Source organism: Cucumis melo, chromosome 10, assembly GCF_025177605.1.
Source record: "Cucumis melo cultivar AY chromosome 10, USDA_Cmelo_AY_1.0, whole genome shotgun sequence".
Taxonomy (NCBI): Eukaryota; Viridiplantae; Streptophyta; class Magnoliopsida; order Cucurbitales; family Cucurbitaceae; genus Cucumis; species Cucumis melo.
In genome coordinates, this window is record NC_066866.1 from 17,097,644 (window position 1) to 17,115,725 (window position 18,082).

Below are 18,082 nucleotides of genomic sequence, written 5' to 3' on the forward strand. Positions count from 1 at the left end.
GGGTTTAGCCAGTTAATCTCGGATCGTTGGAACCCATGATCTATAGGTCCATTAGGTTCCAATGCTAGCTCATACGGAATTAATTTAGAACAACATGTTGGAATAATTCGAATTGTTCGAATTAGGTAAAGAGAGAGAAACCAACAAGTATATATATGATATAGTCGTCGGTTATAGCTTTAAGCAAGAGCTTGATGCTTAAATGTGATTTAAATATTTAAAATATGAATAGATATTCATATTTGGAAGCTCGGAATTAATGGAAGTGGTTAAAGTTGTAAAAAGTCAAAATGTTGACTTTTAACCTTGAAAAGTCAAACTTTGACCGGCTTTATATTTAAATGTGATTTAAATTTTAGAAAAATAAATGTAGATCCATGCTCGGAAGATCAAAATTAGTCAAGATGGACAATATGGTAAAAAGTCAAAATGTTGACTTTTGACTTAAACGAGTCAAAGTTTGACTTTGACTAGAATGGTCAAATGACCATTTTGCCTCTTGACCAAAGTTAGTGAAAAAATCCAACATTTTATTGGATAATGCTACTAACTCTTAGTGGACCATGTGGAAGCTCATGGTGATGACACCAAGCCCACTAAGAGAAATTTGAATGGTGAGTAATCCTACTAAATTTTTGCATGTAATTTGCTTATAAATAGCTTACTTTTCAAATTGAAAAAGACTTTTGTTTTTTTTTTTTAATTTGAGAAATATATTTTAGATCTCAAACCTAAAAAATCTCAACCCTCCAAATTCCACCTTCTTTCTTTTTCTTTTTCCTTCATTGAACAACTCCCACAACTCGGTTCTAAATCTGGAGATTAGCGGGTCAACTCTAGTGGAGATTTGGGTTTATGTTCGTGAGGAGTTTTTTAAAGTATCGGGAAGCTACAAAGGCAAGTTTTTTTTCATCCCTATTTTAATATAATTAGGGTTCTTATAAAGCATGTTAATTACTAAAATTAGTTTAGTTGTAATTAAAATAATTATCTGATCCTATTTCTGTTACGATTGTATGCTTTCAATCATTGTGTGGATAGACAAGGTGCATAAAAGTAAAGACTAGATAGTATATTAATATCATTTCTTATAAAAATCTACGATTGTACTTTTAGTTTATAATTGAAAAATAGTTAAAGGTAAATTAATTTTTTTTTTATATCAATACAATGTGTAAACATATGAGAAGACTCTTGTCTATTATGTGTCTAGATCGTTCTTATATTTTATCATATGTTTTAGTTTGGACAAACTATCTATGATAGTTTTGTATGACTCCCAAATGATGTAAACATAATATATTACATTAAAACAACTAATCCCCTTATACAATGTTATACGACTACTTTATATGGTGCATGAAAAGATACTTATCTTTAACTTTCTTGGAAAATTGCCAAAAATAGGTTAAAAAAAGAGATTTAAATGAATTTTGGGACAAGTTTTCAAAAGAAAGACTTTTAGGACAATTTGGGTGTGAATGGACAAAAATGCCCTTCCTTTCCTTTCCCTCTTCCACGTTTGCTTTCCCTTCTCTCCACGATCGATTCCTTCTCTTTCGCGTATAGTTCCCTTTCCCTTCTCTTCTTTTTCGTATAGAACACTTGAACCTACTCCGACCATCGTCTCTTGCCCATCGTCACTTGCCCATCGTCGCTTGCCCATCGTCGCTTGCCCATCGTCGTTTGCCCTTCGTCGCTTGCCTTTCGTCGGTCGTTGTCCAGTGCATTTTGTCGCTCCTATTCGGACCATTCAATCAACTTCGAGCGTTTTCTCTTATTTAGGTGAGTTTCATGTCTAACCGATTTTCAATTTATCTGCTGTAAGTAAATGTTTGGTTGGGGTATTTGGTGCTATTTTCATCCGTAATTGTCTGGTTTTTGGAATTGGACTTATTTGTCGTAAATTAGTTTAGTCAAAGTTTGGTTTTAGGTTCTTAGAAAGTTCAATGGGTAGTGAAAAATGAATTGAACTAGAGGATGAGGATTTAGTTGGATCAAATAAAGGAGGAGTAAGCAATAGGAATAGAAGGAATGAAGGTTTTTTTTTTATCTCGCACGTATTTTTTTTATCTCGCACGTTCCAAACTTTCACTATTTATTTCAAAATCAACTTGGTACACCTCCTAATCCATTTAGAGCTATTCTTTGCATGTTTAGTAACTCTCTTAGGCCCTCATGCTTTATCTCGCACGTATCTCGCACACATCTCGCACGTATCTCGCACGTTCCGAACTTTCACTATTTATTTCAAAATCAACTTGGTACACCTCCTAATCCATTTAGAGCTATTCTTTGCATGTGTAGTAACTCTCTTAGGCCCTCATGCTTTATCTCGCACGTATCTCGCACACATCTCGCACGTATCTCGCACGTTCCGAACTTTCACTATTTATTTCAAAATCAACTTGGTACACCTCCTAATCCATTTAGAGCTATTCTTTGCATGTTTAGTAACTCTCTTCGGCCCTCATGCTTTATCTCGCACGTATCTCGCACACATCTCGCACGTTCCAAACTTCCACTATTTATTTCAAAATCAAATTGGTACACCTCCTAATCCATGTAGATCTATTCTTTGCATGTTTAGTAACTCTCTTAGGCCCGCACACATCTTGCAATTATTTTTTTTTATTTCTTTACATCTTGCACGCATCTTTGAAGATACAAAACTACTTAAGGTAGTTTAAGGATGGCACATGTTCGGATTTTAGTGCGTCACGGTGGTGAATGGGATGAGGGACAAAGAAAATATGAAGGAGGAGTGTTAAAAGGCATTGTTGTCCCTAAAGAAATAACACACAAAGATTTACAGTCTGAACTATATGACCTTGCAGAAGTTGACCCTACAAAGTTCGACATAAAGATAAGATGTATATATGAGATCAAAGGGGAAAAGGAAGCTCCTCCATTTGAGTTAAGCAATGACCGTGATTTGAAGTTTTATATTCTTAGTGAAAATCTATTGGAGGTCCCCCTATACCTATCTTTTGAGCCTTCAAGCAATCGAAGCATGAAAGTGTTAAACAAAGATTACAATTCAGTATCTGGGAGCAACCAAGTTCAAAATTTAAACCCTCATCCTCCTCCAATTGGAATGGATACATTAGATGAGAATGAAGTTGATATTGGTGAAGTTCAGGTTGGCTTGTGTGATAACATGATAGGGACCAATTCGGCTATATGGGAATCATATGAGTCATATCATTCAATAGATGATACTTTTACATGGGAGTCAGTTGAGATGTACAATGAATTGTTTGACATCCCAGAACAAAGAGATGCTTCTACAAAAGATTGCAAAGGAAAAGGTAAAGTTGACTACAGCTCCTCTAGTCGGAAGTTGAAGACAAAAGGAAGTGGCTGGTCGGAAGAAAGCTCTACAAGTGAAGAGTTGGATGTAGGACAAATCTTTTTTTGCAAGAGAGATTTGTAAATGAGATTAAGTGTGTTGGCAATGAAAAAAAATTTTCAGTTTGTAGTAAAAAAGTCTACAAAAGAGGTTCTTTTTGTTAGATGCATCGACAACAAGTGTGGTTGGAGATTGCGAGCGGTTAGACTGAAGGATTCAAATATATTCAAGATTAAAAAGTATGTGAAAGTTCATTCATGTTCTCTTGAGTTTTTGAATCGTGACCATAGGCAAGCAAAATCTTGGGTTGTTGGAGAATTAATAAAGTCCAAATTCAAGGGACCCCGGTCGCATATACAAACCACGTGATATCATAGAAGACATGAGGCAAGACTATGGCATAAATATGAGTTATGAGAAAGCATGGCGTGCCAGAGAAAATGCATATGAACGAGTGCGAGGGTCTCCTGAAGAGTCATATAATCTTTTGCATAGATATGGTGAAGCACTCAAATTTACAAATCCAGGTACAATATTTCACATGGAACTCGAAGATGATCGTTTCTTTAAATATCTTTTTATGGTTGTTGGTGCATGTGTTAGAGGATTCTTAAATTGCATTAGACCGGTCATAGTCATGGACGGAACATTTCTTAAGAACAAATATCGGGGTCAGTTGATAGTGGGCGTTTGTTTAGATGGTAACAATCAGATCTATCCTCTAGCCTTTGGAGTAGTTGATAGAGAAACAGATGACTCAATACAGTGGTTCTTAGAAAAATTAAAAGGTGCAATAGGGGAGGTGCCTAATCTAGGCTTTGTGACAGATCGGAAAACATGCTTCGCCAAGGGTATTTCATCAGTTTTCCCCTCTGCATTCCACGGCCTTTGTGTCCAACATTTGAGTCAAAATTTGCATGATAAATATAAGAATGACACGGTTGCTACTTTGTTTTATAATGCATCGAGAACATATCATGAATCAACGTTTGTAGAAGCGTGGAGACATCTTCTTGCATTTCCTAATGGTTCAGGGAAATATTTAAATGATGTTGGAATAGCACGGTGGTCTCGTGTTCACTGCCCAGGAAGACGGTATAACATGATGACAACAAATATAGCAGAGTCCATGAATTCTATACTGAAAGAACCTAGAGATTTGCCTATTGCTTCATTCCTTGAAAATGTTCGAGCTTTGCTACAACGTTGGTTTTGGGAGCGTCAAGAAGAAGGCATTAAAGTGATGTCTACATTGACCAAATGGGCAGAGTTAGTTATTCAAAAGAAACAAGAAGGAGCTTTGACAATGAAGGTCAACCCAATTGACTGTTACCAATTTCATGTCAAAGATTTAGATAAGGAGGAGGTCGTAAACCTTCAGACTAAAGAATGCACTTGCAAGGAGTTTCAAGCTGAGCAACTACCATGCTCACATGCCATTGCTGCAGCACGGGATCGTAATATAAATGTTTATAGTTTATGTGCTAATTATTACACTAATGAATGATTGTTGGCTGCATATGCGGAGGCCGTCTACCCAGTTGGAAATCAGTCAGATTGGAAGACAAGCGAAGACTACGTACATATGATTGTTTTACCTCCAAAAGTAGTCAAAATAGTTGGTCGACCAAAGAAAAAGAGGATTCCAAGTGTTGGTGAAGCTCCGAAATTGCATAAGTGTGGTCGGTGTAAACAAATAGGTCACAACAGATTAACGTGTACCAATCCAATTTCATATACCGACAAGTCGAGCATACAAGATTAGAAATTTCTCTACCAATGTACTAAGTATTACACTAATTAATGAATGTTTGTTAATGATGTGTTTTCTTAATGATTTGTCCCAACATTCTTACTTTCTGTGCTTCCAGATGGATGAAGAAGACGAAAATAACAATTGACTTATTCATTTAAGAACACAAAAACTGGTTTTAGGATCGTTTAAAAATAACTAAATGTTCGTTTAAAAATATCTAAATGATCGTTTAAAAATAACTAAACAATCGGTTAACAACAACCAAATGATTGTTTGAAAACAACTAAACGATAGGTTAAACTAAACTAAACAATCGATTAAAAACAAGCAAAACATCGTGTAAAAACAACCAAACGATCGTTTGAAAAAAACTAAACGATCAGTTAAACAAAACTAAACGATTGGTCAAACAAAACTAAACGATCGTTTAAAACAACCAATCGATCGTTTGACATTAACTAAACGATCAGTTAAACAAAACTAAACGATTGGTCAAACAAAACTAAACGATCGTTTAAAACAACCAATCGATCGTTTGAAATTAACTAAACGATCAGTTAAACAAAACTAAACGATTGGTCAAACAAAACTAAACGATCGTTTAAAACAACCAATCGATCGTTTGAAATTAACTAAACGATCGATTATAAAAAACTAAACGATCGTTTACAGAAACTAAACGATCTTTTGAAACAACGAAAGACACCCGCGAATTGTTTACAACCGCGATTCAACATTTCAAAAAAGTACGCGAATTTACAATATTGCCCCTTTGGTAAAAACGACCGATATATATGTTCCGCCTTCTTCGTTCGTTTTTCGTCACTACGCAATACACAACCGCACTGATCACTCACCTTCGTTTTCTCTCAGTCCATTATTCTCTCAGACCATTTTTGTCTCAGTCCATATTTTTCGTCAACGTTAAAAGGTATTTTCCCGAACTTTTCCTACTATAACATTACACTTTTCCTTTCTTTATATTTCAAACGTTTCAACTTCTGTCTTCAAAAACTATCATTGTGTTCTTAAACTATCATTTCAGGATGGCTGTACCTAGCGACAAGTATTTCCCTGCCACTGTGTCATGCCAAGTGCACAAGATCGGCAGTCTTATTAAGGATAAACTGACCAAGGACCAGCTGCAAATGTTCGAAAAAACAATTTTTGGTCCATTGCTGAATGTGAACATGGTCTTCAACGGCCAGTTGATCCATCATTTCTTGCTGAGGCAGATACCTGAAGACGGTAACGCAGATGGAAACAATTGCTTCATACTCAGAGGTGCTGGTGGTTGATGTCACAAACCGTTTAGGTAGAGTTGTGAATGGGGTTGATAGGTAAACACTTGCACGCTTCCTACGGGCGGGCCGAACGTGTGGTCGTTGAGTGAGAAATGGTTCTATCTCTGTGACGTCCTCATCGTCAACGACATCTATTGGCTCCTCTAAACCAATATCAACCTTCTTCTCCAACACATCTTCGTCGCCCTATGGAAGCTCATAATGCATTAGTGTGGATAATGATAGAAATTAAACATCAATATTAGGAAGAACATGGAACCAAACCTTCTTTTTAACTTCAATGTGTTCATCCTCCTTTGGCATCCTCAACCAATTAGGGGTAACGCCTGTGTCAACATCTTCGGTCTTAGCATTACCCACTTCTTTACTTTCTAATGTATGATCTACTAAGCCTTCGGACACCTTGTGGTCCCCTTCGTCACCCTATGGAACCTCAAAATGAATTAGCGAGAACATGCAACTTAACGTATGAGTAATTACCAAATATGAAACAACTAACGTCAATACACTTAACAGTTTCATTCCTAACCTTTCTTTGAAGTCCAATATGCTTCAATATGGTTGACATCATGCCCTTCAATTCGTCAATATCTGATTTTATACTATTAAGTTGCCCTTCAACAACCGCTACTCGATCTTGGAGATTTCGAATAGCCTTTTTCATCTTAATCTTGGACTTCTGTTTCTTACTCTTTTTGAAGTCATCTTCATCATTAACAACTTCTCTTACTCTTTTTGAACCACCATTCTGTTGGGGTTGATGCCCTAAATCTCGTGGTCTTGTAGTTTGTAATTGTATATATAATACAAACTTTTTATTTATCTAATAAAATAAAGTGTTTTATTTTATTTGATATTTAGTTGCATTAACTCACAAAACCAATAAACTAACATCCAAGGTTATCTTCTGTAACCTAAACATGTATGTAGAGACATACAAGTGGATCATGTTTAAGTGATAACCTAAATGGTCTGTAGTAAATGGATAAGGCTGGATACCTTATCCTGGTGACACTACGAATACGGTCTGCTTTGTAGTTGTTACAAATGTTCTAAAGTGCTACAAATGATTTGATCCTAATCATTTATGTCGAGACATTAGAGCGGGGGTATTCTATACAAAGAGTTTGTATAAGACCGGACCATGAAATGAATAGTCTCTCTTATTAACACCGTTACTAGTTGAGACTACATTTCACCAGGATGACTATAGGTGACTTGACTTGAATCTTGAGTGAGTTGTGAACTCCTGCCTATGTAGGCGATCCTTTGATTTGTATGGGTGAGAGTGGCCTATGTAGCCGACTCAATATGCCTACCATTTTGGGGATTCGTCTGATTGGGGAGCTGGGAACGCAGCTACACAAGAAGGAATTCACTCCTTCTCTATAGATGGAGTAAGTAGAGAATTTGCTCTCTTAAGGGTTGATTTCAGGGCTTGAACAATGTGGCGCCACACCCTCTCTTGGCTTGAGAGGAGTTCAGTTATAGTAGGACTATAATTATTGTTCATTAGAGGAATCAATGGTACTTAAGGAGTTAGATGTAACTACAGGGGCAAAACGGTAATTTTTGGCCTAGCTGTACTTACGAGCAATTTGTGAAGGGTCATTGCACTGTTGATTGGTTATATCTAATGGACACAAAAATATATCTACAGTTAGAAGAGTGCAACTATTAGTCTTTAGTGGAATGACTAATAGTTAATGAATAGAGATTAAATTTAATTAAAGAGTTTAATTAATTAATCTCATTTCATTAGAGCTTCAATCTGTAGGTCCATAAGGTCCCCTTGTTAGCTCAATAAGGATAAATGAGAATCAAATTTATTTTGGTTTAATTTGAATTGTTCAAATTGATTAAAGGGAATAAATTGTATATGATACAATTAATATAATTTATTTGATACATTATAATGTAAAGTTTTTTATGAGAGAAGTTAATATTTGAATATGATTCAAATAATAATAATAATATGAATGAGATTCATAAATAAACTATAGGTTAAAATTGAATTCGATTCATATTAGAACTATAGATTATATGAGAGATCTAAATAATTGGTTATATTATATATGATATAATATAAAGTTTATATTATATGAGATATAATATATATTAATTAAATTTATATTGATTTTATTTAATTTAATTAATATATATATATATATATATATTAATATATTTAAATAGAATAGAATAACTCCCTTGGGAGTTGTTCTACGTGGGAAGGATGGGGAAGTTATTTGATAACTTCCCCCTCCATTGTTGAGATTTGTTTTAAAAGAAAATAAAAAGAAAGTTTTTTTTAATTGCAAAAACAATCTTACGATCTCTCTGTATCCCAACAAAAGAAAATTCTCTCAAAAGCTTCTTCCCTCACCAAAATTACAAAAGCCCACAACTCTCTGTGATTCTTTACTTAGGAGAATAACGAGGAAGATTTTGTGGTGCCAAGCTTGGAAGAAGAATTGAATTGGTTCTACAAAGGTCAGTTTATTTTCACCTTTTCCATGAAAAGCATGTTTATTATTTTTCTTTGAATTTATTGGTTTCATAAATTGAATTTCACTCGCACGGGCGTTCATAAGCTTTCGCTTTAGGAATTCTATTCCTTCAAATGGTATCAGAGCCAAATCGTGCAATTGTTTTTTCAATTTTTTTTGAAACAAAATTCAAAGAAAAGGTGGGTTTTTTTTCTCTGCATTGTTGTATGTAGGTTTGCAAAATAGATGTTTTCGATTTTGGCACCTTAGATTACAGTTTTTTTTTTATTTTTCATTAATTTGATTGATGTAAGGGGCTGTTGTTTTGGCCATTTTAATTCTGTAATCGAGTCTGTAAGTCCATGTCGTTCGAGGCAAGTGTTGCTGGGTTGATGAACGATTTTCGGAGGCATTACGGAGTTTTTTTTTTCCAGTTCGTACAGATTCAAATCTGTACAGAGTTGCAGCAGATTTTGTTATTAAAAAAAACAACAAAACAAATATATCTTTTACGCGCGTCTTCCTAACAACGTGGATTGCTTCCTGGTGCAGTGGCTGGTTGTCCATTTCTCTTGCAAGAGGTCGTGGCTTCGAGTTCCAGATTGTGCAGTTTTTCATTTTTTTTGGTTTTAATTAATTAAATTAATATAATTTTTGCTTTTAATCTTTTATTGCATGTGATGTTTTATTAAACTAATTATATACATAATGTATGTCATATAGTTTAAAATCCCACCTTAGGATTATAATTATCATGCATCATACTTAAATATAAGTGTTGTATTTTAGTTGCATGATTTTCTAAGCATGCTCATGCATCATATTTAATATAATTGTTATATTATATGATAGCATGTATAATTAATATATCCATGCATCATCCTATAATTTAACATGTTGTATTATATAGTTTGATTGATGGATGTTTTTATTTTCATTGCATTAATATAATTGTTGTATTGTGTGATGAAAATGAAAATGCATTGAGCATGTCATTACTTAGAGAATATATATATTAAATGACATTAGAATTGCATGTTTATAGATTTTAATTATTTTCTTTCCTTATAAGTGTTATAAGTTTATGAATTTAGAATTAAAATCTATAATAAAGAGTTGCATGCTAACATAAGGTCACAATTAGTTTTAAATAGTTTAAAATTAATTCACCTAGACCTTAATGAATAATATTTCTAATGAGATTAGAAATAGGGTTAATCTTTTCTCGTTTTATTAGGATTAAAATGATATCAATAAAAGATTAAATTTATAAAATATTTGTCTATAAGGGACCTTTGTCTATAAGGGACCTTTGTCTAAGGAAGGTTCTGTCTAGGCTGGGGTACTTAAGCTGACGGTAACGGAACACCCCTACCTGGGAACTGACCTGGAAGGTGAATTAGTCAAACATTTTATAAGCATGCAATACATGATTATTGTTCATCAAACACTTTGATAAATATATTTATCAAAGTGTTTGATGAACAATAATCATATATTGTTAAACTATCCAATATAAGAGTTATATTGGGCCAATTTAACAATGGACTTAGATAAATAATTAGCCGTATTTTCTAAGTTGTTTTTTTAAGTAAAACACTAAGTGGGAGGAAATGAGGTATATGATACTTCATTTTTCTTTTCATGTTTCTCCTTAAACATTCACACCGTGAGACTTATGCTCGGCCTCGAGGCACCTTTGCTTGTGTCCCCCTACGGATGGTGTTTGTGTAAGTCAATAACAAGGTGAATGGAGATAGTGTTTATAGTAAGTGGGAGAGTGATGTGTGTCAACACATCCCGCGGTCTCTTTCATTAGTTTTTAGTAAATTCTCATGCTTGACCTTGAGGCACCTTTGCTTGTGTTCCCCTACGGAAGGTGTTTGCATTAGATTTTACTCAAACTCCAGAAATGGATAAGATTTCTTTAGTTTTTGCTCCAATCGGTTTTTTCCCTACGGATTACTTATTGGGGCGGAACTCTAGAATCTAAAATGAAAGGTTACACTTACAAGAAATTTTTAAGTAAGTTAATCATTTCTTGACTAAACAATGATGACTAACTATTATAGGAATAAGAGTTATTCTAGTGTAATATTTAGTTGAGATTGTCTCAATTTAGTGAAGGGATAATTAATCACCCTACGGAGATTTTTATCCTACCTCACTGAAGCATCATTGCAAAATAGATATCACTTAGGATACATTAAAATTTTGCTAAATTGATTGGTTTTATATGGAAAATGCTAGTATAACTAATATAAATAAATTGTATGTTTTCAGTAATTTGATAATGACGAGTGCTACTTTGAATATGCTGGCTGCTGATAAACTTAATGGCAATAATTATGCATCTTGGAAAAATACTATCAACACTGTGCTAATCATCGATGACCTTAGATTTGTCCTAGTTGAGGAGTGTCCTCAAGTCCCAGCTGCTAATGCAACTCGAACTGTTCGAGAACCATATGAGCGTTGGGCCAAGGCAAATGAAAAAGCCTGAGCATACATCTTGGCAAGCTTATCTGAAGTATTGGCCAAGAAACATGAATCAATGCTCACTGCTCGTGAGATTATGGACTCCTTGCAGGAGATGTTTGGTCAGGCCTCTTATCAGATCAAGCATGATGCTCTGAAATACATTTATAATGCCCGTATGAATGAGGGAGCCTCAGTGCGAGAACATGTTCTCAATATGATGATTCATTTCAACGTGGCAGAAATGAATAGGGCAGAAATGAATAAAGCTAACCTCGCTGCTGCTAAAACGACCAAGAAAGCCAAAGCTGCAAAGGGAATATGTTTCCATTGCAACCAAGAGGGACATTGGAAGAGAAACTGTCCCAAGTACTTGGCAGAAAAGAAGAAGGCTAAACAAGGTAAATATGATTTACTAGTGCTAGAGACTTGTTTAGTGGAAAATGATGATTCAGCCTGGATAATAGATTCAGGTGCCACTAATCATGTTTGTTCTTCATTTCAGGGAATTAGTTCCTGGCGGCAGTTGGAGACTGGAGAGATGACGATGCGAGTTGGAACTGGGCATGTCGTCTCAGCAATTGCAGTGGGAGGGCTTCGACTTTGTTTACAGAAATCTTTTCTTTTATTAGAAAATGTATATGTTGTTCCTGATTTAAAAAGGAATTTGATTTCTGTAAAGTGCTTACTAGAACAATCTTACTCGTTAACTTTTAATGTAAATAAAGTGTTTATTTACAAAAATGGTGTTGAGATTTGTTCTGCAAAGTTAGAAAATAATCTTTATGTGTTAAGATCATTAACATCTAAAGCTCTTCTTAATACTGAAATGTTCAAAACTGCAATAACTCAAAATAAAAGACTTAAAATTTCTCCAAAAGAAAATGCTCATCTTTGGCACCTAAGATTAGGGCATATAAATCTCAATAGGATTGAGAGATTAGTAAAGAATGGACTTCTAAGTGAGTTAGAAGAAAATTCTTTACCTGTATGTGAGTCATGCCTTGAAGGTAAGATGACCAAAAGACCTTTTACTGGAAAAGGTCATAGGGCCAAAGAACCTCTAGAACTTGTACATTCAGATCTATGTGGTCCTATGAATGTTAAAGCAAGAGGAGGATTTGAATATTTCATCACTTTTACTGATGATTATTCAAGATATGGGTATGTTTATTTAATGCAACATAAGTCTGAAGCCCTTGAAAAGTTCAAGGAATACAAGGCTGAAGTTGAAAACGCATTAAGTAAAACTATTAAAACATTTCGATCGGATCGAGGTGGAGAGTATATGGATTTGAAATTCCAAAACTATTTGATGGAATGTGGAATTGTATCTCAACTCTCAGCACCTGGTACACCTCAACAGAATGATGTATCAGAAAGGAGAAATCGAACCTTGTTGGACATGGTTCGGTCTATGATGAGTTACGCTCACTTACCTAATTCGTTTTGGGGTTATGCAGTGCAAACTGCAGTCTATATTTTGAATTATGTTCCATCTAAAAGTGTTTCTGAAACACCTTTAAAATTATGGGATGGTCGTAAAGGTAGTTTACGTCATTTCAGAATTTGGGGTTGTCCAGCACACGTGCTTGAGAATAACCCTAAGAAATTGGAACCTCGTTCAAAATTATGTTTATTTGTAGGCTACCCCAAAGGAACTAGAGGTGGTTACTTCTATGATCCTAAAGATAATAAAGTGTTTGTATAGACAAATGCTACATTTTTAGAAGAGGACCACATAAGGGAGCACAAACCGCGTAGTAAGATAGTATTAAATGAACTTTCCAAAGAAACTACTGAACCTTCAACAAGAGTTGTTGAAGAGCCTAGTGCATTAACAAGAGTTGTTCATGTCGGTTCATCTACTAGGACACATCAACCTCAATCGTTGAGGGAACCTCGACGAAGTGGGAGGGTTACAAACTTACCTATTCGTTATATGAGTTTAACTGAAACCTTAACTGTCATATCTGATGGCGACATTGAGGATCCATTGACTTTTAAGAAGGCAATGGAGGATGTGGATAAAGATGAATGGATCAAAGCTATGAATCTTGAATTGGAGTCTATGTACTTCAATTCGGTCTGGGATCTTGTAGATCAACCTGATGGGGTAAAACCTATAGGTTGTAAATGGATCTACAAGAGAAAAAGAGGTGCAGATGGTAAGGTACAAACTTTTAAAGCTAGACTAGTGGCAAAGGGTTATACCCAAGTTGAGGGAGTTGACTATGAGGAGACTTTCTCACCTGTTGCCATGTTAAAGTCTATTCGAATACTTTTGTCCATTGCTGCATATTTTGACTATGAGATTTGGCAAATGGATGTAAAGACTGCCTTTTTGAATGGCAATCTTGAGGAGACCATCTATATGCAACAACCAGAAGGATTCATAATTCCAGGTCAAGAGCAAAAGATTTGCAAGCTTAATCGTTCTATTTATGGATTAAAACAAGCTTCTCGATCTTGGAACATAAGATTTGATACCGCAATAAAATCTTATGGATTTGATCAAATCGTTGATGAACCTTGTGTCTACAAAAGAATCATCAACAAATCAGTAGCTTTCTTAGTTTTGTACGTAGATGATATCCTACTCATTGGGAATGATATAGGTTTACTAACTGACATCAAACAATGGCTAGCAACCCAATTTCAAATGAAAGATTTGGGAGAGGCACAATTTGTTCTGGGTATTCAGATCTTTAGAGATCGTAAGAATAAAATGCTAGCTTTGTCTCAAGCATCGTATATTGACAAAATAGTTGTTAAATATTCAATGCAAAACTCCAAGAGAGGCTTACTACCTTTCAGGCATGGAGTTACTTTGTCTAAGGAACAGTGTCCTAAGACACCTCAAGACGTTGAGGAAATGAGACATATCCCCTATGCATCAGCTGTTGGCAGCTTGATGTATGCGATGTTATGTACTAGACCTGACATTTGTTATGCGGTGGGGATAGTCAGTAGATATCAATCTAATCCAGGATTAGCTCATTGGACTGCCGTTAAAACTATCCTCAAGTATCTTAGGAGAACGAGGGACTACACGCTTGTGTATGGTTCTAAGGATTTGATTCTTACAGGATACACAGACTCTGACTTTCAGACTGATAGAGATTCTAGGAAATCTACTTCAGGTTCAGTGTTCACTCTTAACGGAGGAGCTGTAGTTTGGAGAAGTATCAAGCAAGGATGTATTGTTGACTCCACTATGGAGGCAGAGTACGTTGCAGCTTGTGAAGCTGCCAAAGAGGCTGTTTGGCTTAGAAATTTCTTGATTGATTTGGAAGTAGTTCCAAACATGTCAAAGCCAATTACTCTTTACTGTGATAATAGTGGGGCTGTGGCTAATTCTAGGGAGCCCAGAAGCCACAAGCGTGGAAAGCATATTGAGCGCAAGTATCACTTGATTCGAGAGATAGTGCATCGAGGGGACGTGATCGTCACACAGATAGCTTCGACACACAATGTTGCTGATCCGTTTACAAAGCCCCTCACGGCTAAGGTGTTTGAGGGTCACCTAGAGAGTCTGGGTCTACGTGACATGCCACATTTAACCTAGGGCAAGTGGGAGATTTACTGGGTGCATATTGTATGCCCTAGTTTCTTGTTTTGTGTACTATTATAGTATTTTATTTTTTATTTTGTACACCCCACTAGCTTTAGGACAAGTGGGAGATTGTTGGGGTTGATGCCCTAAATCTCGGGTCTTGTAGTTTGTAATTGTATATATAATACAAACTTTTTATTTATCTAATAAAATAAAGTGTTTTATTTTATTTGATATTTAGTTGCATTAACTCACAAAACCAATAAACTAACATCCAAGGTTATCTTCTGTAACCTAAACATGTATGTAGAGACATACAAGTGGATCATGTTTAAGTGATAACCTAAATGGTCTGTAGTAAATGGATAAGGCTGGATACCTTATCCTGGTGACACTACGAATACGGTCTGCTTTGTAGTTGTTACAATTGTTCTAAAGTGCTACAAATGATTTGATCCTAATCATTTATGTCGAGACATTAGAGCGGGGGTATTCTATACAAAGAGTTTGTATAAGACCGGACCATGAAATGAATAGTCTCTCTTATTAACACCGTTACTAGTTGAGACTACATTTCACCAGGATGACTATAGGTGACTTGACCTGAATCTTGAGTGAGTTGTGAACTCCTGCCTATGTAGGCGATCCTTTGATTTGTATGGGTGAGAGTGGCCTATGTAGCCGACTCAATATGCCTACCATTTTGGGGATTCGTCTGATTGGGGAGCTGGGAACGCAGCTACACAAGAAGGAATTCACTCCTTCTCTATAGATGGAGTAAGTAGAGAATTTGCTCTCTTAAGGGTTGATTTCAGGGCTTGAACAATGTGGCGCCACACCCTCTCTTGGCCTGAGAGGAGTTCAGTTATAGTAGGACTATAATTATTGTTCATTAGAGGAATCAATGGTACTTAAGGAGTTAGATGTAACTACAGGGGCAAAACGGTAATTTTTGGCCTAGCTGTACTTACGAGCAATTTGTGAAGGGTCATTGCACTGTTGATTGGTTATATCTAATGGACACAAAAATATATCTACAGTTAGAAGAGTGCAACTATTAGTCTTTAGTGGAATGACTAATAGTTAATGAATAGAGATTAAATTTAATTAAAGAGTTTAATTAATTAATCTCATTTCATTAGAGCTTCAATCTGTAGGTCCATAAGGTCCCCTTGTTAGCTCAATAAGGATAAATGAGAATCAAATTTATTTTGGTTTAATTTGAATTGTTCAAATTGATTAAAGGGAATAAATTGTATATGATACAATTAATATAATTTATTTGATACATTATAATGTAAAGTTTTTTATGAGAGAAGTTAATATTTGAATATGATTCAAATAATAATAATAATATGAATGAGATTCATAAATAAACTATAGGTTAAAATTGAATTCGATTCATATTAGAACTATAGATTATATGAGAGATCTAAATCATTGGTTATATTATATATGATATAATATAAAGTTTATATTATATGAGATATAATATATATTAATTAAATTTATATTGATTTTATTTAATTTAATATATATATATATATATATATATATATATATATATATATATATATATATATATATATATATTAATATATTTAAATAGAATAGAATAACTCCCTTGGGAGTTGTTCTACGTGGGAAGGATGGGGAAGTTATTTGATAACTTCCCCCTCCATTGTTGAGATTTGTTTTAAAAGAAAATAAAAAGAAAGTTTTTTTTAATTGCAAAAACAATCTTACGATCTCTCTGTATCCCAACAAAAGAAAATTCTCTCAAAAGCTTCTTCCCTCACCAAAATTACAGAAGCCCACAACTCTCTGTGATTCTTTACTTGGAGAATAACGAGGAAGATTTTGTGGTGCCAAGCTTGGAAGAAGAATTGAATTGGTTCTACAAAGGTCAGTTTATTTTCACCTTTTCCATGAAAAGCATGTTTATTATTTTTCTTTGAATTTATTGGTTTCATAAATTGAATTTCACTCGCACGGGCGTTCATAAGCTTTCGCTTTAGGAATTCCATTCCTTCACATTCTTCGACTGAATAATGGTAGATGAGCGGAAGTTTTCAAAAAATTCACCTGAAGCAATTTTCAACTGCTCCTCTTCAGTTGTCATCTCAATGACCGCCTTAATTATAAACTGCAAATAGAAAAAGGCAAATGTATTTAGGACAAAGAAATAAGCACAAAATCACGCGATCCTTAAGTAAGTTACTATTGCTTGCTACTTACCATTGGCGAGTCAAACACCTGGCTTATAGTTTGGGACTTTGGTGATTGTTGGCACACCCACCTCAGCATTCGTGGTATGGCATGATCGTTTACTTTATCTACACCACATCCAATGATGGTTGGTATAGACTCATATGCCCAAACCTATTCGACATTTGACAAACAAGTTTACGAAGTGCCACAAGATATATATAGATATATAAACAAGTGGTTATACAATCGTTTGAAAACAATTATACGATCATTTAACATAACTAAACGATCGTTAAAAAAAAACAACTATACGATCGTTTAACATAACTAAACGATCGTTTAAAACAACTAAACGATCGTTTAAAACAACTAAACGATCGTTTAAATAACTAAACTGTCGTTTAAAATAACTAAACGATCGTTTTAAAGTTTTGAAGTAAGAAGTAAGAAGTCACATACCTGTAATGCATGCAGAAATCCATTGATAGTATATTTTTTTGTCTGTGTTGATTTCTTCTTTCCCTTGGCATATTGCTTGTCCAAGGCACTTAGCGTGCGTACAAAAACAATCCGACCCCAATCATAATTATTAAATGTATTCCAATCATTAGCAATCTTGAAAAAACCAATGTCCACTTTGGTTCGCCTATCTTTTCCCAACAAAGATATCTCTATAAAGTAGACTAAAGCTAATTTCACAATATCATCGTCATCACCCTCGTATTCCAAAAATATATCCTCTAAGTCGCTAACATAAACACACTCCTTGTCTTTGAAAAACTTCTCCAACAGTCGACTATTCCCAACCAACTGAATATAGTCCTCTTTAGGACCCCATAGTCCAGTTATGATGTTAAACTCTCTCCTACCGAAAGTACAAACAACGCCCCCTAGTAAGAAACTTATAGAATCCTTTCCTTCATCTTCCACCTCCCTTAA